Source organism: Puma concolor, chromosome B2 (genome assembly GCF_028749965.1).
Source record: "Puma concolor isolate L17-30 chromosome B2, mPumCon1.1.hap2, whole genome shotgun sequence".
NCBI classification, from domain to species: Eukaryota; Metazoa; Chordata; class Mammalia; order Carnivora; family Felidae; genus Puma; species Puma concolor.
Genome location: NC_141671.1, coordinates 33,732,624 through 33,757,900, shown reverse-complemented (window position 1 = coordinate 33,757,900; position 25,277 = coordinate 33,732,624). Strand labels below are relative to the sequence as shown.

General features: G+C 55.9%; 1 protein-coding gene and 1 long non-coding RNA gene across 9 annotated transcripts in view; one reads left to right on the top strand and one right to left on the bottom strand.

Moving 5' to 3' along the window:
- Positions 1–25,277, top strand: part of GRM4 (glutamate metabotropic receptor 4) — a 152,488-nt gene that overhangs the window by 19,517 nt on the left and 107,694 nt on the right. The gene's annotated exons all lie outside the window — the stretch shown is intronic.
- LOC147580891 (uncharacterized) lies at positions 23,388–24,824 on the bottom strand. Its single transcript, XR_015250790.1, has 3 exons — positions 24,741–24,824; positions 24,130–24,287; positions 23,388–23,638 (listed from the first exon to the last, which is right to left on the bottom strand). It is a non-coding gene; the product is annotated as an uncharacterized LOC147580891 (long non-coding RNA).

The following is a 25,277-nucleotide window of genomic DNA, read 5'->3' as shown; positions in this document are numbered from 1 at the left end:
AGGTCTTGCTGAGGGTGACTCTCAGGGGCTGTTCTCAGGTGAGAAGTGCATAGCCCATGCTTTTACGTCCCTCTTTCCCCCAAGCACCAGGTGTCCCTCTGTGGTGAGAGCCTGGGAAGGGGGACGTCAAGACATCAGGGTCAGGCTGGAGCCTGCAGAGAGAGGGGAGGGAGGTGTGGTGGGGGGGGGGGAATGTGGCACTGGGCTCAGAGCCCCCCACCGACCACTCCACTGGCTGTTCTCTCTGCCCTCTGTGCTCTGTCCCAACCACCTGGTTACTGTCCACAGTGGAGCGGTGCCCCCCCCCCCCAATATAGTCAGATACCGGGAATGCAAGGCGGGGGGAAGGATGGGTGGGTAGGGCTGCTGGGGGAGACGTTGCGTTGCCTCGGTGGTTCTCAAGCCTGGTACCTCATCACAGGCACCTGGGGAGTTTACTAGAGCATCGGATTCCTCAAGCTCCAGCAGGCGGATGAGGCCTGGGGGCCGGGCCTGTGGTTGGACACCGGCCAGGAGCCTTGGTTGGCCACCAGACCGTGTGGTCTGAGTCGGCCTAGTATTCCCATCCCACCAGGCTCTCCAGGGAGCACCCTGCCCCCCTGATGCAGCCCTCTCAAGCCAGCTGCCCCGCAGGTGCACCCTGGGGTTGCAGACCCAGCTCTGAATACAGGAGGTTTGGGGCTGGAAGCCTGGGTTCAGCTCTGGTGACTGGATTGGCAAACAGGCTCATGATTGTAAAATTTCAAGGAGGCAGAGGGGCCTCTGGGGCCGCTTCCCAGAAATGCCCTGGAGGGAGGCCTGGTGCGCTCCTGGAGTCCAGGTAGGAGATGACAGGGCCCCAGGGCAAGAATTCATTCATTCATTCCACTCACGGACTCCATATCGAACGTCTTCTCTGTGCCTAGCACTGCTAGAGAAGTGTTCTCCATCTGGCTGCACCTTGGAATCACCCAGGGAGTTTAAAAAAATCCTAGTACCCAAGCCCCACCCCAGGAATTCAGATTAATTGGTCTGAGATGGGGCTTGGGTTCCCCAGGTGATACCCATGTGCCGCCCAGGTGGAGAACCACCGCTGTAAGCAACTTTGTAAAGCAGGAAACAAAACGGAGTAAGGCCTTGTCCCGGTGGGCTTCTATGTTAGGGGGGGAAAAGCAGGCAGTGAACAGGTAAAATGTATAATTCCTAATGGGGGGGGGGGGGGCAGTTCCCTGCAGAACAAAGCCAAGGCATGGCGGAGGGGTGCCAGTGTAGACAGGATGGTTGGGGATGGCTTCACTGAAGAGGGATTATTTCTGCATAAGCTCAAATAGAACAAAGGGACTTGCCCATTGGATATCTGGAGAGTGTTCTAGGTAGAGAGAGCAGCAAATACAAAGGCCCTGGGGCAGGACTTTGCTTGATTCTTGACCTAGGGACTCAAGAGGGAGGACCAAGACAGCTCTAGGGATGGGAGAGGGGGACCAAGGGAATGCCCAAACCTACATCCTGACCCTTATTGCTGCCAAGGGTGTTGTGGGGGGGAGGGATCAGCAGGAGTCTGGGGACCTTGGGCAATCACTGGGCCTCTCAGGACCTCAGTTTCCTCACCTGTTAAATATGCAAATGGTCCCTGAACAGTCCTTGTGAAACCACAGAGGTGATGGGTGGGTGGGGGAGGAGATATAAGGGTGGAGCCTGTGGGAGAGGCTCACTCTTTCCCTCCGCTCCCACTCTGCTGGCCTCCTCCCACCCCTGGCCCCTTGTCCCTCTTCCACCCCGTCTCCCTGGCCTGAGGAAGGAGAGCTCGAGACAGGAGCGAGGCAGGGCCAGCCAGATGGGGAGCCCCAAGAGGCAGTAGCATGCGATGGTTAAGGCATGGGCTCCGGGGCCAGATGGCCTGGCCTCAAACCCCTGCTCTGCCATTTATCACCTGGGAGTACCTCTCTGTGCCTCAGTTTCCTTGTCTGTAAAATGCTCCCCACCTCACAGGGCACGGTAAAGATTAAGTGAATACACGGAAAGTGCTCAGACCAGCACCTGGCATGTAGACTGGGGATATGTAGACTGGCCGAGTGCCTGGTTGCGGCGGGCAGCCCAGAGCGCTCACTGGCTTTGGAGGCAGCCACATGGTAGGTGGCTCAGATCTTGGCCCCAGATCCCTCACCCTGTCTGGACCTTGCTCATCTCATCTGTGAAATGGGTAGAATCACGTGTACCTCTCAGGGTAAGGATGTGGGATAATGTAGTGAGGAGCTGGTGGTGTGGGTGCACCGTAGGGCTCGGTAATGTTAGTCCACATCGCGTGCAGGCAGAGCATCGAAGGGGGGTTCAAGGGGGGAGGGGGAGTGATCTGAGCCATGCATGCAGGCTGGGGAGCTGGGCAATGCGGAGGGGCAGACCACTGGCTTTTGGCAGAGGGATGATGGGTGAGTGTAGCTGAGTTCCCTGGGGCTCTCCAGGGACTCACTGTGAGGTGTGGGGGATGCTGGGTGATCTCTGGCTCTCCACTCAGGGGAGGGCTGTGGGTCCCCTTACCACTGAAGCCTCCCATAGCTCAGGGACCTGTGTTCTGGGTCTGGCTCTGCTGGCAACGCGCTGTGACCTTGGGTGGGTCGGCTGTTCTGTAAAATGAGGGCATCGGATCAGGTGGGCCAAGCCCACTCCTCTACCTGGTGGCCTCTCCTGGAGAAGGAGCACTGAGCCTACTCCCCAGCGGTCAGGTTACCGCGGTATTGCCATGGCCCCAGTGGCCTTTCTCGTGGCCTCTCCAGTGTAGTCCAGCCTGCCTCGACCCTGCATATTCTGAGTGTGTGCTATGCTTTCCAAAACCTGCCTCGGGGATTTTCCTGGCCGTGTGCTCCTCCTAGAACTTCCCTCCTGATGCCCGACTGGCAGAGTCAGACTCCTTCTTCAAACCCTGACTCAAACTCCAAGACTCTCCTGACCCGTGAAGGGCTGAGCTGTTCCTGGGGTACGTGGGGTCCTTTGTGTGGCTGTTGTGGGCCTCCCTGACGTCCATGGGCTTGTGGAGGGCAGGACTGGGCCTCCCTGGGACCCAGGGACCTGGGCCTGGGTCTTCCCCTTGCCCTCAGTGCCCCCGGCCCTGTCTGTCAGCCTTGGGAAAACCGAGCAACCCCGCAACCCCCCTCCCCCACCCCAAAGCAACCCCCCGGGGCGTGGGAGCTGTGCCTGGGGCAGGGGTGTGGCCCATGCCTCCGCCTGTCTCTGTCAGAGGGTTAAGCTCATAGTACCTCCCCCTGCCTAGTCCTAAATGAGCTGTGTGCTTTTCCACTTCCTCCCAGTTTATTAAACTTGCATTTTTATGACCCAGACATGTTGGAAATGAAAAGGCGGCACATTCTGCTTTATATTCCAATTGACCTTTACGCTTGCCACTTACTTGGGGGCCCGGGCTGGGGTGAGGTGAGGAGATGCATGCCCCCGCCTCCAGGCTCTGGGCTGCCGTGGAGAATTGTATCCTGGAGCCACGTTTTGGGGGGCAGGGAAGCGGGGGAATCAGAGCCCCCCTTGGTCCCCAGCCCCTGCCTCCTTCTTTGGGACTCTGTGGATTTCTCTGCTTCCCTCTTCTGTTCTCCCCCCATCTCTCTCCTTCCTGCCTTTTATACCCTCTCTGGCTCTGCCTGGGCCGCTCTCTGGGTCATGTGGGGTGGCCTCATCATGGTTAAGGCCAAGAGGTAGGAGTGGCCCACAAGCTCACCTGTTTCTGGACAGGTGTGCCCCACCTCGTGGCCACTCTGGCCACCTGCCCGCTTCACACCTTGATTAGGGCCATTGGTACCCTAATGTGCTGAGCACTTTCTGGTGGGCACCCAACCCCTCCAGGTCCCCTTTCCGTTCTCAGATGGTCCTCTCCACCCCAACATAGCTCCAGAAATTTCCCCTTGATTGAAGATGTGGCCTGGCTGTGGGCAGATGCTGCTCAGGGCTGTTTTCCTTGCCTGTGGGATGACCATGAGTGGGCTCTGCACGCGTCCCCGGGGGGTGGAGAGACGGGGTTGGAGCTGTTTCAAAAGGGGCCAGTCCTGGCCCTGCCACTCCTGCCTGTGTGATCCTTGGGCGGGTCACATGACCTCTGAGCCCAGTTTCCAGATCTATAAGATGGGTAGGATGGTTGTATTAAATGGGACAATGAAAAGTGGCACATGACCCAGTTCGAGGAACAGTAGCTGTTGTAACGCGTGCTCATGTGGGGGGGGGGGGCTGGATTCTTCTCCCTGTTCCTTTCTTTCTTCGTTCCTTCATTCCTGGGCCTGAGTCCTCCCCAGGCTTCTGTTTTTCCTGGGGCCACCGAGAAGTGCCCTGGGATGACCCAGGGGGCATGAGGCACAGGTACCACGAAGATGGACCGGCCTGGCTGCCGGCTCTCTAGCCATCCCCGGGGGCCTAGGGGAATTTAAAACTCATTAGGGCTGAAATATGCTGGCGGGAGAGAGGGAGGGAGCCTGCTGAGCACCACCCCATGCGGGGCAGGAGCATAGGGGGGCCCTAAGGGTCCTTGGGTGTCTGGGCATCTCTGGCCGGGGCTGAGGAGCAGAGAGGCGACACTTAGCTCATTCTCCTGCCCCTGGGGCTGTGGTTCAGTGGGAGGTCCTGCAGGGTGTGTGTGGGGGGGCGGTATTTGTGTTCAGGGCTGCTGCCTCCCTGTCTCCCTCCAAGTTCAGGCCCTGATTGCTGTCAGGGAGTCCAGTGTGGCCCCCTCGTCAGAGCAGCAGGAAGAGGGCAAAGCTGGACCCTTAGGAACGAATTTGGGTGGCAACTCCCCTCCCCCACCAGGGGGGACATTTGAGGCTTAGGACTGGGGGGCCGGGTGTGTGAGGGGTGTGGCTTCCGGGACCAGGTCTGTTCTGAGGGGGGATGGGGATACGGGGTGCACACAGCTTTCACAAAGGAGCCTTTTATCAAAGATGAGTGGTATCTTCCAGGTGGGCTTGACGGAAAAGGGTCTCTCTCTCTCTCTCTCACTCTCACAAGGCATCATGTATTCTATTACCCTCCAAACTTCAAGCACATGGAGAATTATAGAGACGAATAAACTGTCCTAGACTCATCACCTGGCTTGATCAAATATTGATATTTTGCCCTACTGGTATCAATGTTTGTTTTCATGCTAAGGAAGAAAACATTGCAAATGTCATCAGAGGGCCCGTGTGAGCGTCCTTGTGCTCCGCCCCTTCCTCCTCGGAGGCCGCCACCGCCCAGTCCTGTGCGGATTGTTTTTAGTTCTTTTAATGACTGTGCACTTAAAAGTAGTTTTGTGTGTTTTATTCATTTTTGAGAGTGAGAGAGACAGAGCATGAGTAGGGGAGGGGCAGAGAGAGAGAGAGACACAGACTCTGAAGCGGGGTCCAGGCTCCGAGCTGTCAGCACAGAGCCCAACGTGGGGTTCGAACTCACGAGCCTTGAGATCATGACCTGAGCTGAAGTCGGACGCTTAACTGACTGAGCCACCCAGGTGCCTCTAGTTTTGTGTGTTTTAAGCTTGATAAAAAATTGGATCATGTTGGGTGTCCTGGGGCTGGCTGCGTTTGCTCAGCTTGTCCCGTTCCTTTCCTTGGCCGTGTGGTTCCTCACTGGAACAGCGCCCTGTGCATTTACTCGTTCATTTCTTGGAGTCACCTGGGCAAGTCCCCTGATGATCTTCCTGGCTCGTCCCAGGGGTGCTGCCCGACCATCCTTGCCCGTGTCTCTCTGTGTTCTTGGGAGAGTTTTCTTGTGGGTCACACTCAGGAGCGGAATTGCAGACTTGTGGAGAATACGCCTCCTGAACTTCCCCAGAGGCTGCCATGTTGCTCTCTACCTTTGATGCAGGGTGCTGGTTTCCAAACCTGTCTCCCCATTGGAACCCCCTGGGGCTTGTTAAAACACAAGTTTTCACCAGATGCCTGGGCCTACGTGGCCCTGCGACGGGGACCCTTTGCGTGCGAAGTCTTGTTTTATAAGCTCCTGGGGGCTTCATGGACCTACATTTGGAGGTGCCTTGCCTGGATCTGCCAGTCACTTGCTGTGCAACTTTGAGCAAGTTGCTGGATCTCTCTGAGCCTGAGTGTCCTCCTCTATAAAATGGGGGTGATGATAATGGTGAGGACTCAGTCAGGGTTGGCCCTTGCCTCCTCTGGGGGTTGGCTTGGTGCTTTTGAGGTCTGTGAGGTGCCCAGGGTTGCCACGGCCTGACCGGGCTCTTGTGTCATCCAGAGGAACAATGTACCTCCTTGACTCTGTCTGTGAAGTCGGTTTTGGATTCGTTGTGTTGGTCAACAAGCATGATGGACGACTGCCCCGTGCAGGCCATGCCATGTTTTAGAGACCTGGAGTATGGGCCAAGGACGCTGCTGTCAGAAGTCAACGGTCAGTAATTCCATGACAGTGAGATGAGGGCTTTCACGGAGGTGGACGAGGCCCGGTTGGGGGGTGGGGTGTCAGGGAAGGCTTCCTGTAGGAGGACAACTAGCTGAGATTCAACAGCGAGCATACAGTGAGGTAGGTGGAGGGCTGTGCTGGCCAGTGGGGGAGGGCATTCCAGGTGGAGGGACCCAGGAGGCCAAAGGCCTGGTGGTGAGAGAGGAGAGGGAGAGTGGGAGCGAGCCTGGTGCTTGTGTGGGGGTTGGCCGTCTCGCTTCAGGACTGCTGAGGCTCCCGGTGACACAGGCATCTACCTCCTGGCAGCGGTTGCCTCTGACTGAGGCCTCAGATTGCAGCTGGAAGGGGGTTTATGGGAAGCCTGAAGTGTGAGGAAATGTTAAGTGCCTTATAAGTACTTTGATTATTTTAAATTGCTTAAGTGGTTTCTAAGATGGTCCTAAGTATCCCGGGGACACAGACACAAAATCAATTAGGAAAGTACAACAAACCTAATGAGGGGAGAGTAGCCCCCTCCCCCACGCCCACCTCGGCCTGGCTCTGGCCCTGGCCCGTCAGCCCGCACCAGGACCCCTTCTGTCACCTCCAGCATCGGGCTGGGGAGCCCCCAGCCTCTGCGCTGGGCCCTCCTGGCCTTGAGTCCTGCCTTCTCGCTCAAGTGTTTTGCGGGGTGGAGGGAGAGGAAGGGGTGTCTGGAGGCGTAGGGACGGGAGGCAGAGAGAGGGGTTGTATGTGGAAGTGCCTGAGAGGGTCTCCTTTAAAGATGCTTCTCTCTTCTGAATGTGCCTTTTATCCAGGGGCCCTGGAGCCCCCTAGGCCTACAGTATTACCGTTAATATTATTATCACCATCATTGCTATTTACAGCATTATTTTTTAAGCGCGTAATACATTCCCATGGGCTTTCAAACATACCAAAGGACATACCCCAGCCCTACCGCGGAGGCGGCCGCTGCTGCCCGTGTGACCTTCCAAAGAGGGCTGTGGTCTGGACTCGGGGTTGTGGCGTTGCAAACTCCGGGGGCGCCATTCACCGTTGACCGTTCGCTGAATCTGGGGTGCGGGGTGGGGGGTGGGGATGTGTGCACGCATACGTTCTCCTCTGCTGTTTTCACACGCCGCAGCACCTGCCTGGTGGCCGTGGGGATTGCTCATCAGCCAGGAAGGACCTCGGCCTTTGTACGGCCACAGAGTACGCCCCGCTCCCAGTCTCCTTGTGGCAGACACCAGGTGCTTCCCAACCTCGTGTGTTTGAGAACATGCCTTGTGCGGCTGACTTCGTGCCTCGGCCACGTTGCGTGTCTCTGTCCGGTGAATTCCTACAGAGCGCCGGGTCACAGGACCAGTGTATTCCTAATCTCTTGCCCTCCTGCCGGCCAGGGGTGGGGGCCACACTTCCTGTGGCTGCGCCTCCACCTCTGCTGTCAGCCGGGTGGGGCCGGGAGGAGGCCCTTTGGCTGATGCTGACCCAGGCCCTGTGCCGCCAGCCTCCTGCAGCAGATCGTGGGGAGCAGGGACCCTGGTCCTTGACACAAGAGCTGCCCAGAAGAGTGAGTGGGCCCCGCTTCACTGTGAGTCTGTGTGGGGGTGGAGGCAGGGGCAGGGGCAGCTCCAGGCCTCTGCAGGGGTCTAGTGGGAGCTGGAGGCCCTGGGCCCCTGGGTCTCCATCCCACACATGCTCTGAGAAGGTGCTGAGAACCGGCAGGGTGGATGACCATCGCTGGCCTGGCTCGGTTGTCTGCCCGCCCTTCCCTCCGCCCCCGCATCATTCAGGTGTGATTGCTCCTAGCAGAACTGCTTCTGTGCCCACGTTCTGCTGTCTTTGGGCCCCATGGCTGCCTTGTGTGTCCATTTAACAGATGCAGCTCTGAGGGGCGGTGACTCCTTGGGTCCTGCAGCGGCTCGGGGGTGGAGTTTGGCTGGTCCCTTGCCTCCCTGGCTCCTCAAGGAGTGCTTCTGTCCCAGGTCCGCAGGTAAGGCTCATCTGTCCGTCCGCATCTCGGTTTAAACACTTCTCACTGCCCGCTGCCGGGAGGGCCCCCCTTCTGTTCTAACCAGCCTTGGGCCCTTGGCAAAATCACTTAGACTGTCTGGCCTCTCCATTTTCCCATCCGCACGATGCATCCAGATCCAATTTTACTGAATACTTTCTGAGGGTAGTGAGGCAGGAGATTCCCCACTTCTTCCCGGAGGGCCTCAAAACTCTTCTTTTGGGGGACTTGAAACTGTTCTTGTTTTCCATGTGAATTTTCCATGCAATACCTCCTCGGAAGCACCAAGGAATCCGCTGCCTCCTTCCTCCTACCCCAAGGTACACAGTGAGATGAGCAAAGAGCCTTGTCACCTGGAGCACATTGTACATATTTATTATATTAATTTTGCATAATTCACCGAACTCTCTTTGAAAGAGATGTGGCTTCCCTTATTGAAAACTCTCTTTCCCATTCTGCACGTCCAGCTTCAAATGTCCTCCTCCCCTGAGACCCTTCCCGCCCAAACCAGTCCCCGCCTGGACCAATTCCCTTAGTCAGTGCTGGCCCCTGAGCTTTCATTCCCTCTGGTCTCTCCACCGAGAGACCCTGAGGTTAGGGACGATGTCACCCGTTTCTTTTGTGGGTCCCCACAGAATCTGGAGGGATGAGTCAAAAAATATTTTTAACAGAAAGCTGTCAATGTGAAGAACAAAAATCTCTGTTCCTCAAAGGAATCAGGCACAGAGCCTCCTGGAAGTTCGGCAGCTGGTACTTGATTTGACAATGAACTTTCCCAGGTTCATTTCCCAATGACCTTTCATGAGAGGTCCGATGAGTGGGTGTTGCTACAATCTGTACAGTGGTCTTTGGTAACGTTTTGAAAGAAGAAGTGGAGTTTTCCTTAGCTTTTGTTTGGTTTCCAGTTTAATTAAAAATACGTATGTTTTATGTACAGTTTGCGAGTCAGCGTAGGAGTATGGCCCATGATTTTGGGGACTTTCAGACACCTGCTGTAGGCAGCTTCTGAGCATTTCTTGGAAACCGTGGTACGGCCTTAGGGCCCGGTGATAAATGGGAATAGGGGAAGCAGGGGTCACTCACAACCATCGGCAGGTGACGATCTTTCACATTTGCTTCTTGGTCATTCCACACGACAGCCCTACAAAGTGGTCAGGACAGATGCCCTGACTTTACATGAGGAGATTGAGACCCAGAGAAGTTACTGTGTGGGAGGCCACCTAGCTAGTCAGAATCAGAGCTGGGCTTGGAACAGGGGTCCCAGACTTCCAGCCCAGTGCTTGCCCTCTACACTCACCTGGATGTCACAGGCAGATCCTTTGAGGCCACCAGCTCTTAGTGTGAGTCCATGGGTGCTGGTGAAGGTGACTTGCAGGCTGGAAGCATGTCGGTCTTCCCTCTGCCCCACGGAGCGCGGGAGAGTCAGCCTTGGGCCCCTATGTGTGAGTGTGGCTTATGCCCCCACACTCCTTCCTGTTGGTGTTGTTATAAAAGCCAACATGTTCATTGCAGATCTGGAAGAAAACAGAAGAGCATAAAGAAGCAAATGAAAATTGCCCACTCATCCCGCCATCCAGAGTGACAAACTTGAAACGTTTGTGTATTTCCTGCTAGCCTTTCCTGTGTATAATTTATGACGTTGCAACCGTAACATCTATGTGGTTCTGTAGCCAGCTTTTGCCCACCAGGCTGCGGTTGGGAGCATTTTCCACCATCCTTAAATAGTCTCTGAAACATGGTGGGTGATGGCTATGCAACCCCCCATCAGGGGGCCCTATCATCTTTTATGTGTCACATCTCTCTGGTGGCTGGTGGGGTGTGGGGTTTCTGGGCTGCTTCCTCACCGTGTCTGGGCATTTGCAGTGGACTCTCCCTCCATGGGGGGATGTGACCGTGAAGGCTTGGGTGCTGGGTAGGTGGGAAGCAGGAGGTGGGAGGGTCCTGCCTAATTGGACCGGTAATCCTGGGAGAGACAGGTGCTCAGGTGAGCTCCCTGAGAGGGCGGACGGGAAGGTGGACATAGCAGGTGGAGTGTGGGAGGCAGAGCCAGGTGTCCTCAGTGATGCTGTGGGCGTGGGACATGGGGGCCTGGAGAGACATGCTCAGCTGAACTACCGGTGTGGGGCTGAGAGATTGTGGTTTCACTTTATTCCTGCCCTGGGTGAAAGCCCCCCCACCCCCACCCCAGTGCTCCAGAAATTAAACTCAGGGATTCCAATCCAGGGCGGTGGCTGAAGGGGAGGTGGTGGGCAGGGGGCCAGGCTTGGCAGGGAGGGGAAATGACCTCATCTATACCATTTGCCGTGGACAGGTGGGACGCATGGCAGGGGGTGCCTAGAGAAGGAGTTAGCAGCCCCTGGGTTCCCAGGGTGGCATTGTCTCTACAGGCCATCCGGCCTACCTGCACCCCAGTCCTTCCCTCTGGCTGCTGCCACTTCTCCGGTTTCTCTCCTTCAGCCTCCCAAGATCCCATCTGCTGGTTTCTCTTTCTGGTCTTTCCTTTGTCCACCTTTTCTTTCCTCTACATTAAAAAGAATTGAAGTATAACTTATATGTAGTAACGTGAACACATTTCAGATGTACTACTTGATGAGCATTTATAAATGTGTATATGTGTATGAACATCAAGCCAGAGAACATTTGCAGTACCCTAGAACGTTCCCTTGAGCCTCTCTTAGTCAATATCCTTGCTTCCCCAAGGCTAATCACTAGCCCAACTTCTAACAGCATGGATTATTTGTATCTGGCTTTGAGCTTGTATAAACAGAATCATACAGTAAGCCTTTCGTGGCTGGCATCTTTCACGTGATCTGGGAGATTCATCCATGTGCTTGACTATATTCCTGTTTTTCATTGCTCTGTACTATTCCATCGTGTGCTTAGTTCGTAATTTACGTATCTCCACTCTGCTTCCGTTGGACGTCTGGGCTGAATCTGGTGATTGGCTCTTATGGATAAAGCTACTCTGAATATTTGTATACATGTCTTTGAATGGACACAGGCACCCATTTTGCGTATATGTGAACACACATACCACATACACGCACGCGTGCACACACACACACACACACACACACAAATTGCTGGCTCATCGGCTACATGAATGATTAGCTTAATGAGGCATCCTCCAAACATTTCCCCAAAAGGGTTATGCCTTCTCGCCTCCTTTTTTTGCTTTGGAAATTCCACCTGGGCTTCTAGGCCCGTCTCAAATGCTACCTTGCCCGTCATCTTGATGGATAACAACACCCGTCGTTCAGGTGTCAGCTCTACAAGGCAGGCTTGTGTCTCGCCTCTTTACTGCTCTGCCTCCTGGCCAGGAACATAGTGGGTGCTTAATAACACCCGTGGTTGAATTTATGTGCCTGGCACTGTGTCAGAGCCTCACACAGATTATCTAAGGTAAGTGACCAGCCGGGAAATTCTACAGGTGAGGAGACAGGCTTGTCCAGGAAGCAGCAGAGGCCCGCGGCACCGCCTTTCCCCGAAGCCTGCGCTCATTCCACAGTTCCTGGCGGCATGTGTTTGCAATTTCTTGCTCTTTTTCAGCTCGCCCACTTTGATTTCACTCGGCCTCATATTCTAGTCCGGGGGTTGTTGAAGTAAATCTCGTGGGTGACCTAGTTAGCTTGTGACCCAGCCAGCTCTTGGAGGATCCGCCAGCTCTGTCTTCATCCTGAGTCTGTGCCCCAGAAGCAGGGAATTTCAGGCTGGGGTATGGGTGGTAAGGCTGCAGAAACCCACTCAAATGAAATCAAAGCCCTCTCTTAGTAGGGCCAACATTCGTATCTCATTTTTACCTTTTCAAAGCCCCTCTTCATTGATTGTGACACTCCCTGGAGATCACAGCCTGGGCATCATCATTTGCATTTTCTGACTGAGAAGAACAGAGCCCAGGGAGGTGGTGTGATGTGCCCAGAGTTTACCGTGTTGCTTGGAGAAGAGCCGGGGGGAGCCTTGAACTCTTGCCTTCCGGCCATGTGCTGTAAAGTGTGGCAGGGTGTGCTGGGAGCTGATAGAGAATCGGAGTTCAGCTCAAAACCCAGCCAGGCTTGTCCCAGGGCTGCTTTGGGAAACCAGAAAGGCTCTTTTAGGTCATCGATTTACTAAATGGTTTTTTAGAGCCCTGGAAGTTTTGCCAAGTGTCTCAGGGGCAGCTCCGGGTTAAAGGTCACAGCGGAGGCTTAGAGGAGGGGGCACTGTCCGTGGTGCTGAAACAGGACTTGGCTGTGGGGAGGTGAGGGAGGGAAGCAGTGTTGGCCTTAAGGGCGCTTATGGCTTCCCAGGAGGTGCTATCCTGCCAGTTTTGGTGGGAGCTGGGCATGTGGCCGGGCAGACGGTGCGGGTGCCTTGATATTTTAATTGAAGCCTGGAGACACGGTTGCTTTCTCTACTGCGCTAACAATGTACGGAATAAATAATTCAGCAGTGGTTGTGTTGTGCCTGCTGTCCTCACCCATGGGGGTGGCCACGCTCGTGCTCATACGTGCAGGCTGCCGGGCTGGGCCAGGAGCTGCTATTATGGGCTGGACCATTTTAACAGGGCCCCGGCCACCTCTCAACCCTGGTGAATTGGTTTCCTCCCAGGCACCCCCCCAAGGAGAGGTTAGTGGAACGTGGGGCCAACTGCTCCTGTGTGTCACGATTAAGTGGCACTTAAAGGTCCGTTTGTCCTCAGACTGGCCTGAAATGCCAGCAAACTGGAGGAAAGGCCCCTCTTAATGGGCACTCTCCCTGGGCTGTGTTTGAACTGGTTCCATTTGATTCAGCAAATATTTATGGAGCTCCAAGTTTATGCAAGATACTGGAGCAGGTGGTAGGAATGGGAGAGATTGCCAGAGTGAATTAATCTGGGTCCTTCCTGGATGGGGAGGTGTGACATACATGCAATTTTGTCATAGCTCAAGTTGGGGTGTAGGAGGGCTATGGTGGAGGTGCAGGTGAGGGTCTGTGGGGCCTCAGGAGGGAGAACTCGCTTTGGACAGGGCACGCATGCGGTGGCTGCCTGGAGGAGGTGGTCAGTGTCCTGCAGGCAGAAAAGGAGCCATGATAGTGCTCTAAGTGGAAAGAGCAGGCATAGCTGGAACTTCGGGTGTGTCTGGTATGGAAGCAGTAAGGCTCATGGCATGACGGCAGGAAGGTTGGGTGGTGGATGAGTGGAGACGGCTCGGATGAACTGGGGGTTTAGGCCAAGGGTGTGGACTTGATCCTGTAGAACAGTGCCCTGGCTAGATTTGGGGATTAGAAATATTCCTTTGGGTGTGGAGTGGAGGGTTGGTTGTAGGCTGAGGACTTAGTCTGAGAGAGTGATTGGGAGACCAATGAAACAGTTCAGATTAGAGGCAATGATGGCCCGAATGGTGGCCTTGGGCATAATGTCATTCATTCATTCATTCATTCATTCATTCATTCACCAATCAGATTAGTGAGCCAGATGTTGGGCTAGGCTGGAATACAGCAGTGAAGGAAAACACATACAGTCCTTGCCCACATGGAGCTGACCTTCTACAGGGGGAGAAAGATAGTAAAGATAAGCAATAATCCAAGTGGTGACAGGCGCTGGGGAGGAAAATTGCATAGGGTCGGAGTTTTGAAAGTGACGGAAGAGAGGAAGGGCTCTTTTCTTGTTTTTTTGTTTTTTTTTTAATTTATTTATTTATTTTGAGGGAGAGAGCACAAGCAGGGGAGGGGCAGAGAGAGGGAGAGACAGAATCCCAAGCAGGCTCCACGCCGCCAGTGCAGAATTCCGTGCAGGGCTTGACCCCATGAACTGTGAGATCGTGACCTGAGCCAAAATCAAGATGCTTAGCTTGCTGAGCCACCTGGGGGGCGGTGGTGGGGGTGCAGGAAGGGCTCTTTTAAACACGTGGTCAGGGAGAGTGTGTTTGAACATAGACCCAGGAAAGTAAGGAAGGGAGCCAGGTGGCTGGATGGTGTTTGGGTGGAGGGCACAGCCAGTGCAAAGGCTCTGAGGCACTCTCTGGTTGCCCTGTATAGACTGGATTTGCAGCATGGGCAGTGGCAGGCAGGCACGGAGGAGTTTGTAATAACCCTCCACCCTCTTCCGTCCCTCTCTCCTCCGTTCTTCTCCCCCCTCTTCTCCCCTCCTCCCAGGGAGACAATCAACCCCCAGTGTTCCTCCACAGAAAGCCCTGAGGTGGCTTCCCGGGAACCTGGCAATTCCCGTGAGCCCTGCCCTGCCCCCCTGGGCCCCAAATCCCAGCCCACCAGCACCGAGACCCTCGGCCACAGCTAGATGCGCCCAGGGTCCTCTCTGAGCCTCAGCTTGTCTCCCCCTATAAAAGTGAGCACCAGTGACAAATACCTCCCTCACCCGGTTGATGTGAGGTTTAAATGGGAGAATGTATGTGGAAGCTGTAAATGGAAGGCAATTATTCTTACAGTTTTCAAAGCCAGAGGGAAAGACCAAAGAGAGTGGTCGAGGGAGGTCCCTGAGAGTAGTTATTTAGGAACCTGTGACTCTAAAAGGTGGCCTGGCACAAGCAGAAGTGAATTCAAAAGCTGCAATGAAGAGAAATCTGGGGAGGCAGCTGCCCAACAAACTGCCGGCAGAAGTCGAGGGCGTGGGGCGCGTTCTTGGCCCAAGGGCAGTGCAGTGACCTGTGGTGCTCCTTCCCCTGCATGGGAAGTCCTTCCTCAGCTTGCCCTGTGCCCTGCGCCCCCTCCAGCTCCTTCCTCCCAAGGCGTTGTGGCCAGGATGGCGTTTCCAGCTGGAACCATGGGTATCAAGGTATCCTCGTTTGGGTGAGTGCATGCTCATGGTCCCCACCTTCCACACCGAGGCCCTTCTCTCCCTCTCAGGGAAACTGGGGAGTCTCCCACCCAACCATAGGAACCTCCCTCTGTCCCATCTCTGGAGGGTGGTTGAGTTAACTGCTGTTCATATTTTTGGCAGAGGGCTGGCAGTGAGACCCAAACTGGGAGTGCTCTAATTGAGGGGTTCCTTCTGGGGAAATCCCTGTGATTGGCATCCGGGAATCATGGATCTGCTGCGGTCCTCCCAGTCATCCTCCCAGAGGCACAGCTTATAGAGCTGTAAGCGGGAGACACCTCCTCCCTGGGGCGGGGGAGAGGACGAAAAGAAAAGGCCTGTTTAATTTAATTCCGTGTTTTATTGCTCGTTGGATAAATAACCTTCATTAAGATGGAAGGTGGGGGGATGGACAGGGAGAAGTTTGATTAATTTTGAGCTGGTTTCTCGTTTGTTAATATTCTCCCAGTTCAGCAGGATTATTAAAACAAATTACAAATACTGCTCTCTCCTCCCTAGGCTGGAGCGGGGCTTGGCTCACAGGGAGTGATCCTGCTTCCCTCACCCCACTTTCCACTACAGTTATACATAAGGTGCAACTTGGGGTGAGGGAAGAGGCCTCCCCACCTCAGGGTCTCTGGGCAAGGCCCCCCTATTTCATGTTGGGGTTTTCGTGTCCCCACAGCCTCATGGAAGAGCTCGACAATCAGGAAAAGCAGCATGGGGGTGCTGGCCAGGACACCCTCCCCGCAGCAGAGCCAGTGACCCGGGGAAAGTTGGTGCCTGGGGCAGGGGGGGGGGGCCTGCCAGCCCCAGGGCCCACCCCTGGTGTCTGTGGGAGCAGGCCAGGCGGGCAAGTAGATTAGGCGGGCACACAGCTTCTGGGCTGCCCCACGCTGGTGCCCAGTCTCTCAGTCCTGCTCCACCCCCATGGCCCCCTGGCCACTGCCTGTTCAGACCCTTTCCTGGCCCATCCGCTTTCGCCCACCTTGAGCTCTGCCCCTGCCAGGCTGGATCTCCCACTGGCTCCATCCAGTCCTGCAGAAAAACTGCCACCTGCCGGGTGTTAATGAGGGATAGCAGGTCAGCACTTTTCCTGCTCACCCGTGGGCAGTTAAGAGTTCCAGCTGCTTGATGGGCACCTGGGCAGGGCAGTGACTTTTGGGGGGGTGGTTATGAACACTCTTTTGTGTTCCCCAAATGTACTGTGAATGCTGACTCTGCCAGTTTTGACTGTACCAAAGTGTGTGTGTGTGTGTGTGTGTGTGTGTGTGTGTGTGTGTGTGTATACGTGGGTGTATGTGGAGGGGGCGTGGGTGAGTACTTGAGTGTGCGTGCGTGTGAATGACTGAGCCTTTCCGGGATATCCCTGCAGCACTCACATATGTGCAGGTCCTTCCATTTGAATGGGCTGACTCTGAGCCCGCTGGGCCCTGGCAGGGCTGAGTTCTGGTGCGTATGTCTGTCTGTATGTGTGTTTCCTCCTTCCTGGTCCCTGCCACCATCAGCTGATACTCTGGAGCATGAGATTGGACTGTCCCGAGCTGTCCACCTGGCCATGGCAATCCCGCGGGTGATTGAAGAGAAGCCTGCCTCTACTTGGCTCCTTGCAGCCTGTGGGGCACAGGGTTCCCCTGGAGAGGGGCCATTTCCTGTGGGCTCCCGACTCTCCACACCCCCAGCCCACCCTGGAGGGCCTTCCTGCTGTCTCCCCCATCTCCAGGTGGGAGCTGGCGGGACGGGCCAGGGGAGGGGCAGCACCTCTGTCTCCAGCCCTGGGGGCCTTGGTCTGTGCGGCTCACAGTCTGTCGGGGCTGCCGATCCTGTGAGGCACAGCCAGAAGATTGAGGCAAAGAGAGATAAGGGCAAAGGGGATAAGGGCCACGGGGGAGGGGACGGGGCACGGGGTGGGGCTGCTTTAGGGGAGGTGTCCGGTGACGGTGTCTCTGAGCAGTGACATTTGGTCGGAGGCGTGGATGGAGTGAAAGAGCATGCTCTGTGGCTCTGTGGGGATAAACCAGCTAGGCAGAGGACACGCTGCTACAATGGCTGAGAGGCTGGGCTGCGCTTGGATGCTCAGGGACTGTTTAAGGAGGGCAGTTGGGGTGGGGGGGGGGGCGGCGGTAAGAGTGGAGGTTAGCGGGGCAGCAGGGCCCACACAGGGCTTGGGATTTCCTCCCAAGAGGGAGGCCGGGGCTGGGGGAGGGAGTTGGGCAGAGAATGGTGTGGCCTGACTCCTGTGTTAAGTGGTGGTCCTGCCTGGGTGTGCCCCGCTGTGCCCCCTGTGTGTGCGTGTGTGCACAGTGTGTGGACCTAGACCACCAAACGAAGAACGGGCCAGATGGCCAAGCAGGGCTCTGGGTAGGGGTGTAAATGTAGTAGAATCAAGGAGCCCTGGGAGGCCTTCCATCTGGGGGCACAGGCTGGGGCTCTGTGGTTCCAGAGAACCACACAGAAGCACATGAAAGGACAGAGAGACAGATTTCAATTCAGGGTCTCGAGAAGCCTGGCAGATACTGGAGCTGGGATGGGCTACCTTGTGAAGTGGTGAGCTGCCTGTCCTAGGAGGTGGGTAACACAGACCCCTGTCAGGGGCACTGGAGGGGACAGTCCCACCCTCCTCATCTAAGAGTCTCTGGTTAAAGGCTCCCTCTTCCAGGTAACATGGGTGGCTTTGAAAGAACTCACTTTGATCCCAGCGATGGGGATTCTGGCCCCCGTAGCAGGTGTTGGGAGATGCTTGGGGAACTCGGGCTGAGCTTTGTGCTCCTCTCAATTTACCCTATGGATGCCCACTGTCTGCTGGCACCGAGGGGGGACCCGGCGTTCCCCGCTGTGATGGTGGCAGGACCCTCCTCCAGGCTCTGCTACCCGAGGCTCCCCCAGTGGGACCTGCTGAGGCCTGGGTTAATGGGCAGAGCTTTGTCAAGCCTGGGAATTCTGGGGCAGGGGCCTGAGTGGGTGAGACAGAGTGGAAGGGGCCAAGATCCACTCAGGGCTTCCCTTTCAGAGAGCGGTGTCAGCTCAGATTACCAGTTGCTGGAAACTGGATGCATCGGGCTGGGACAGGGAGGGCCTGTGGGCATCTCCTGCCTGTCCCCTCATTGTCTAGACAGGACCCAGACGTGCTGCTGGTTCCTGCCGTGGGCTCTGTCTCTGGCATTGAGGGGCCTGGGTTTCAATCAGTAAGCAGAGCGATTGAGGGAGGATGACTTCTCTCCCAGTCTCCAAGTTTTGCCTAAAACATTCAGATAATGATGTCTACCTCGAAGGGTTTTGTTAGGAGTAAATGAAGGGAGGTAGTGATAGCACTGTCTGGGGTCGGTCCGCTGGAGGTGACCTCGTGACCAGTGATGGAGGAGGAATGAGAAGAAGGGAAGGAGCCAGTACAGGTATCTTAAAGAACAGGTTTGCTCAGTGGGTGGCCAGGGCCCAGGCCACTGGGGACTGCTGGGACACTGCCTAGAGCAGGCCCTTGGTACCAGGCAGGGACCGTGCTATCCCCCACCGCATCTAATACCTGGCACATTGTGGGCAGGAGGAATGTGGTCGCGGGACTCAATGGCACATTTGGAGGTTTCTGCAGAAGGTGGAAATAGAAGGGTCTGGGGACAGACCCACCCCAAATCGCACCTGCTTTCCTTCTGGAGAAGCTGGGGCCTTCCAGGCTGGAGGCTGAATCTCCGGGCCGAGAATTGCAGGAGGCAGCCACAGCAGAGCTTGGAGGGTCTCCGAGACCATTCAGTCCAGTCCTTATTTCCATGGGGAGGTAGGACAGCTCAGCTGTAAGGGCGCAAATCCCTGCTTGGCCACCTACCAGACGCCTGTCTTTGGGCAAGTAGTTTGACTTCTCTGGGCCTCAGTTCCCCCATCTGTAAAATGGGCGAAATGCTGGTGTCTCTGTCTATGACGGGATTCTGGTGAGGACTAAACAAATTAATGCTAAGAACAGAGCCTGGCACGTAGTAAGTGCTCAGTAGATGTGACCTGTTACTGTAGTTATGATTCTTAGACGAGAAACCTGGAGCACAGGATGGAAAAGCGTCTAGTGTGAGGCCGCGTGGTGAGTTGGTGACAGACCAGAATTCAGGTTCTTTCCATCGTGGCAAGCTCACAGAGCTGCAGAGGGCAATGGAGGTGAGATGCAGGGGTGGCCTTTTCCTGCTCTGGGCCTCGTCCCTGGCCGCCTCCTCACCCTGCCTATGTCACTGGGACAGCTGGAGAATCCCCTGGGAGCCTGCTTATCTTGAAGGGACGGGCTGGGGTCGGAGGGGAAGCAGGCACCTGGAGACCTTATTTGCCTGTCTTCTGGCTCCTTTGGTTTTTTTGGAGAGCTTAGGGTTTAGGGCAGGGCTCACGAAGTGTCACAAGGAAAGAGATATTTGGGAGGGCTTGTGGGGAGGTCATACTTGTCTCCATCTCCACAGGAAGCCCCTGGCCCAGCTGCCCTCACCTCTCACCTGGACTAGTGCAGTGGCCTCCCCACTGCTCTCCTGGGTCCCCATCTTGCCCCCAGGCCTGTTTTCTGTACAGGTGCAGCTCGGGTTCTATTCTCCCATCTTCTGTGTGATTTTTTGCCTTTCCTTGAAACTGCTGTGGGCTCTTGGCCACAGGGCCTTTGCACTTGCTGCTCCCTCCTGTCCAAGATGCTCTTTCCTTTTCCCTCTTCACCTGGGTATTGTCTATCCATCTTTCAGGTGTCAGTTTCCTGCCTGTCCTCAGGAAGCCTCCTCGGGTGCCCTGACCAGATCCAGGCCCTTATTCCAGGCTGTCACAGGCCCCTTGCCTCTTCCGGCACATCTGACGTGATTATGTATGTGTGTTTCTGGTTAGAGACCATTTCTCCTGTTGGACTCAGCTCCATGAGGACAGATATTCGATGTTCACTATGGCATCCCTGGTGTCTGTCATGGTGCCAGACACATCGCGAGTGCTCAGTAAACATATTTTGCATGAATGCATGATGGGGTGGGAGGCCCATATCACCTCCACCTTTGCCAGGGGCCAAAGCCCTCATGTTGCAGGCTGACGTGGGGCTTCCACAACAAACATCCCCCAGGAGGGCACCCTGGGGTGGAACACCACCCAGAGTATACCCGCACGTGGGCCCCTTCCCGCGGGTGCCAATAGAAGATGATGGTTCAGATTGAGGGGCTGCTGGGGACAACGGTGGGGGCATCCAGGGATCAGAGAAGCTGTGGGAGGGTGATGACACCCCCCACAGACTGGGTGCTCAGCAGTCTGTTCACCCCAGGGCCCCACTGGAGGCAGTGCTGGGTCAGTGGGGTGGGCAGGGGAGGGATGAGCCCTGTCAGTGGCCAGCCAGCACCACCCCCTGCCCCCCCGTGGTCTTGGCTAAATCATTGCCACTTGGCCTGTCCATTCTTCAGTTTCCTCATCTGGCCCAGGCCAGTGGTTTTCAAACTCTTTAGAAGCAGATACATTTCACCAACAGAATCATGTAGAGAAACTCACTTATGAAAATTAGGTAGAAGCAGACTGCTGCTCTAGTTCATCTGTTTGTTCATTGGTCATTCGTATTTATTTGCAGAACCTGGAAAATCAGGGCTTTGGTGCCAGGCACGGTCCTAAGTCCTGGGGCTCTGGCAATGAGCGAGGCAGACAAAAACCCCTGTCCCCGTGGGACCGACACTCCAGTGGGGAGGTAGATGATCAGGAGGACGCGTGAATGAAACGTGTAGTGTCACAGGCGGTGGTGAGTGCACACCCTGTGCAAAGGTCCTGGGGCAGGCTCCTGCCTGGTGTGTTGGGAGGAAGAGCGTGTGGCCCAGGTGGCTGGAGCAGAGCAAGTGAGGGAGAGGGTAAGTGGGCGGTGAGGGCAGGAGGCTAAGTGGGCAGATTGCGTAGGGCCTAGTGAGCCATTGAAAGATGTTGGCTTTCACTCTGGCTGAGATAGGAGCCTCTTGAAGAGAGGAGGGACATGATCTAACTTGGGTTTTAGATGGGTCCCTTGGGCTGCCGGCTAGGGACTGGACTCTGTGATGGGAGGCGGCGGTGTGGGAGGTGGGGGGCCAGCGAGGAGGCTGCTGGGATAGTCCAGGCCAGAGATGCTGGAGCCGAGGCCCAGGGTGGTAGTGGTGACGGAGTTGAGCCGTGGTTGGGTTCTGGATTTTTTTTCAAGGTGGAGCCAGCAGCATTTGCTGAGAGAAAGAGGAATCAAGGATGTATTCGGTACTGTGGCCTGAGCAGTAATTACCTGGCTAGGAAGGACTTCGGGAGGTTCTGGGGGCCCCCCTAGATGGCCATGGGGAGCAGGTAGTGGGCGGGAGCCTGGAGTTTGGGGGTGTGTTATCAGGTTATGGGGTGGCCTCGGAGTGAGTGGAGAGAGAGGGTGGAGGACCGAGTCCGGGGTTGCCAGCATTCAGGACCAGCCGAGGAGGCTGAAGAGGGGCTGTCTTAGAGGGAGGAGGGCACCAGGGAGTTGCCAGGCAGCCAGGTGGAGGGACTGCACGGTCAGATGTCGCTGTGGGGCCAAGTAGTGTGAGAACTGGCTGGAGGGCTCAGGCCGAGAGCCCCCAAACCACAGCTTGGCACCGTGGCCCGAGGATCGCCTGGCTTTGCCTGCTCGGTCGCACGTTCCTTTTGCTCTGGTCTGGGCCCCCCTCCCTTACCCGGGGCTCTGGCCCCCTGTCCCCAGCGAGAGCCCTAGAGCCTCTGTGGGGCCTCCCCCCGCCCCTGCCAGCCTGGCTGTGGCCCAGGCAGTGATATAAATCAAATGGAGTGATGGTGATGTGACTTTTATCGGCCTATGTGTTCAATAATGTTAATACATCCCATTATATCATATTATAGTAATACAGAGCCGTATATTACACATGGGCGCAGCACGTTAACTTGGGAGAACACTTGGGCAGACGCTGTGGTTAATTTTCCCTCCGCCTGGCTGTGCCCCCATCGGCGCTCAGTGTGCATGAGGAGGACAGCAGGTGTAGTTACGGACCCCTCAGGCGTGCCCCACTCACTGAGGTTGTCCCAGCCTTGCCTCCACTTCCCGCAGCTTGGGGGGCAGATGTCACTCCTGTGCTGTGGAGGCCCCTCCCTCTGTCCTTACTTCCTGAGTCCAGTAGGCAGAGGTCATTAAACCCCCCCCCCCCCGAACAGATGTGGAAACTGAGGCTCAGACATGGGAAGCGGTGTGCTTACCGGACGTGGAGGGGAGAGACCTGGAGCGGGGACTCTTGACTCCCCATCCTGGCTGCTTCGCGGGGTGGGGGGATGGTGTGGACAAAGGGCAGGAGCCGGGAGTGAACGTGGAGCGCGTGCCAGGTGCAGCAGGCCCTCAGGGGCTGGAGTCAGGTAGACCTGGGTTCAAGTCCCACTTTGCCACTTGTTGTGATTTTATTTCTGGATGTTCTAAGGCCTCTGTTTCCTCTTCTAAAAAACAAAGGCAATAAAGAGCATTCACTTCGTGGGGTTACTGTGTGGGGATTAAATGAGATAATCCCTGTGAGGTGCCCATCATGGGCTGGGTGCTCATTAAGCCACAACTACCACGCCTGTTATGATGACGACCAACACCTAAGCAGCCTCTCGCCTGCTGCACCACCGCCACCCCCCCCCAGCCCCGGCCCTCATGTCTCGCCCCCGCCAAGCCCGTTATACGTGCCCAGAGCACTTGAAGGTTGGCCCCCTGGGCGAGTCTGGAGCCCTGCCCTTACCTGCTTGGACACTTGGGTGTAGCCTAGCGCCCAGTGCTGCCCAGCTCCCTGGCTCACAGGGAGGAAGCCCAGCTTTGCCATCAGGTGGGCCTGGGTGACCCCGGGGCTCCTCAGCCTTCTGAGCTGCAGCCACAGCTTCTCGTTAAAATAGGCCTATGGTTTCCTGTCTCGGGCCTGCGATGAGAATTAACACAGGGAGAGCCCATGTCAGCTGACGGCCGCCCCCGGGGGTGTGTGCCAGGGGTATCGTCACGACTCCTAGCGTCTTGGATGTCCGCTGCTCTCTTTCTAAAATTTAATATCCATCTTCCCACAGGAGCCTCAAAGTCAAATGTGCCCATTTGACAGATGAGGAGACGGAGGCTCACGGGAGGTGACTTCCCACAGGCCGCAGAGCGAGGCAGGGGGCTGCTTCTCACCTCCGGGATCTTGGGCTTTGAGCCCCTCTTGGAAAAAGGGGTGCAGGCCTTGTGGCCGCAGGGCCCCTGCCGGGTCCTTGGCCCGTCCTCTCTAGGCCTCTGGGCTCCTTCGTCCCCTAGCCTCCCCCGCCCATATGTATCACTCTTGACAAGGTTACGGAGTCAGCATGTAAAACCTGCACAAGTGAGTGTAATTTATTGATCTACATTTTGCTTATGAAATAGGACAAGTGCTGATTGAGGATCTTGTTTGCTCTCGCCCTTGCACCGCGCGATCCCCCGCCTGTGCTCTTATCGGCGGTAATTCCTTGGAGTCTGCATCCGAGCGGCTCCTTTGTCAGCCGGCCGAGGCCCTCCACTCTGCGCCCTCTGTTCTTCTCCAGCCTCTGTGCCTTATCGTGCCCCATTTCTTCCCGGGCTCCTAAGGAAACATATAATGTTTAAAAGAGTGAGACAAGGGACTGAATAAAGCACTTTCTCGGGAAATATTTGTTCAAAGTCCTGTTGCCTCATCTGTCTGGTTCTCTCCTGGAAAACATAATTCAGAACAGTCCTGGAAATTAATCCAAGTGTCCGCTTGCCTCCTGATAAGAGGCTGGGTGGGCCCCGGGGAAGGGGAGACAGAGGTGGGTGTGGGACAGCCCCACAATGATTGCCTTCGAGGGTGCTGCTGTGAACTCGGGGTGGGGGTTGGGAGGGGCGGGCACAGCAGGCCCTGGAGGTGAGGGACACCCCATTGAGCCCTGGGGAGGGAGGGGGGAGACCTCAGAGCAGCGTCTGTGTGCCAGGCACTGCTGTGGAGTGGCCAGCTTCCCCAGGCAAAGCGGCAGACCATGCAAGCATGGGAACTCGGCCACTGACCAGCTCCGTGACCTTGGCAAAGCCTAGGGCTCTGAGCTTTGGTCTCCTCACCTTGTCTAAGGTGCTTACGGGACCCCATGGAGCGTGTCCTCAGGCTGCTTGTGTGGCAAGAACGAAGTGGCCCCTTTGCTTATTGGGCACCTGCCCTGTGCCAAATCTGTGCCGGGCGTCCTGTGGGGAATGAAGGAAAGGTCCCTGGATTCATGGAGCTGCCGTTTTAGGAGGAGGTGGATATTAAGTGGAAAAGTAAACAAATGTTGAGCACGTTAGAAAGCGATCATTGTTCTGAGGAAAATCAAAGCAAGGAAAGTGGAAATGGGGTGCAGGGTAGGGAAGTAGGATTGGTCCTAAAAGGGGTGGTTGGGGAAGGCCTTCCTTGAGCAGTCTGTCTGTGAGGGAGGGGCCACATACAGATCTGGGGGAAGACCATTCAGGCAGGGGGGAACAGCCAGTGCGGAGGCCCTGAGGCAGAGTGTGCCTAGAATGTTCAGGGTTCGGCAAGGAGACTGGTGTGACCAGAGCCAGTGAATGCCGTCAAGCTGGGAGTGGCCGGAGGTGAGGTCAGAGGTAATGTGTGGAGATGCTTTGTTACAGTGCCAGGTACTATGGATGATTTTGACAGACTGCCTTGAGCTGAGCTGTAAAAGGCATTTTATTAGCACCTGGCAGGGTCTCCCAAAGGGAAGCTGGCATGCGAATTTTGCGTGAGGAGGGGAGGTCTGTTATTTCTCCTGTCTCCTTCCCACCTTAAATACCCCAGTCCTTCCTGCTATGAGATGATGTGAGTTGTCTCCAAGCTGTCTCCCCATTATGATGCCAGGAGAAGGAGGCCACTTGTGGCTGTGGGGCCGTGTCACCCTGTGTGGGGTGGGACATGGGTAGTGGTCCCAGCAAGGGACCCTGGCCTGGCCAGTGGAGCTCTGGTGACACTGGAGGTGCCCACACATCCTGGCTCTGCCTGGGGCCTTGGGAAGAGAAGCAGGGGCCAGGAGCCCACTTTCTGGCAGCCTTGGGTGGGGTTGGTGATCCTAATTAAAAGCTTGGATCCAAAAGGCTTGATGGTGGAATTTCTAATTAAATCAATTTCATCTCGTCTGGGAGACAGAGGTTTGCATATGATAAGCATGAAATTAATAATTATGTTTAGAAATTAGCTGTTGCTCAAAGCAGAGCCATTTACACAACCCCTCTGGGGCCTC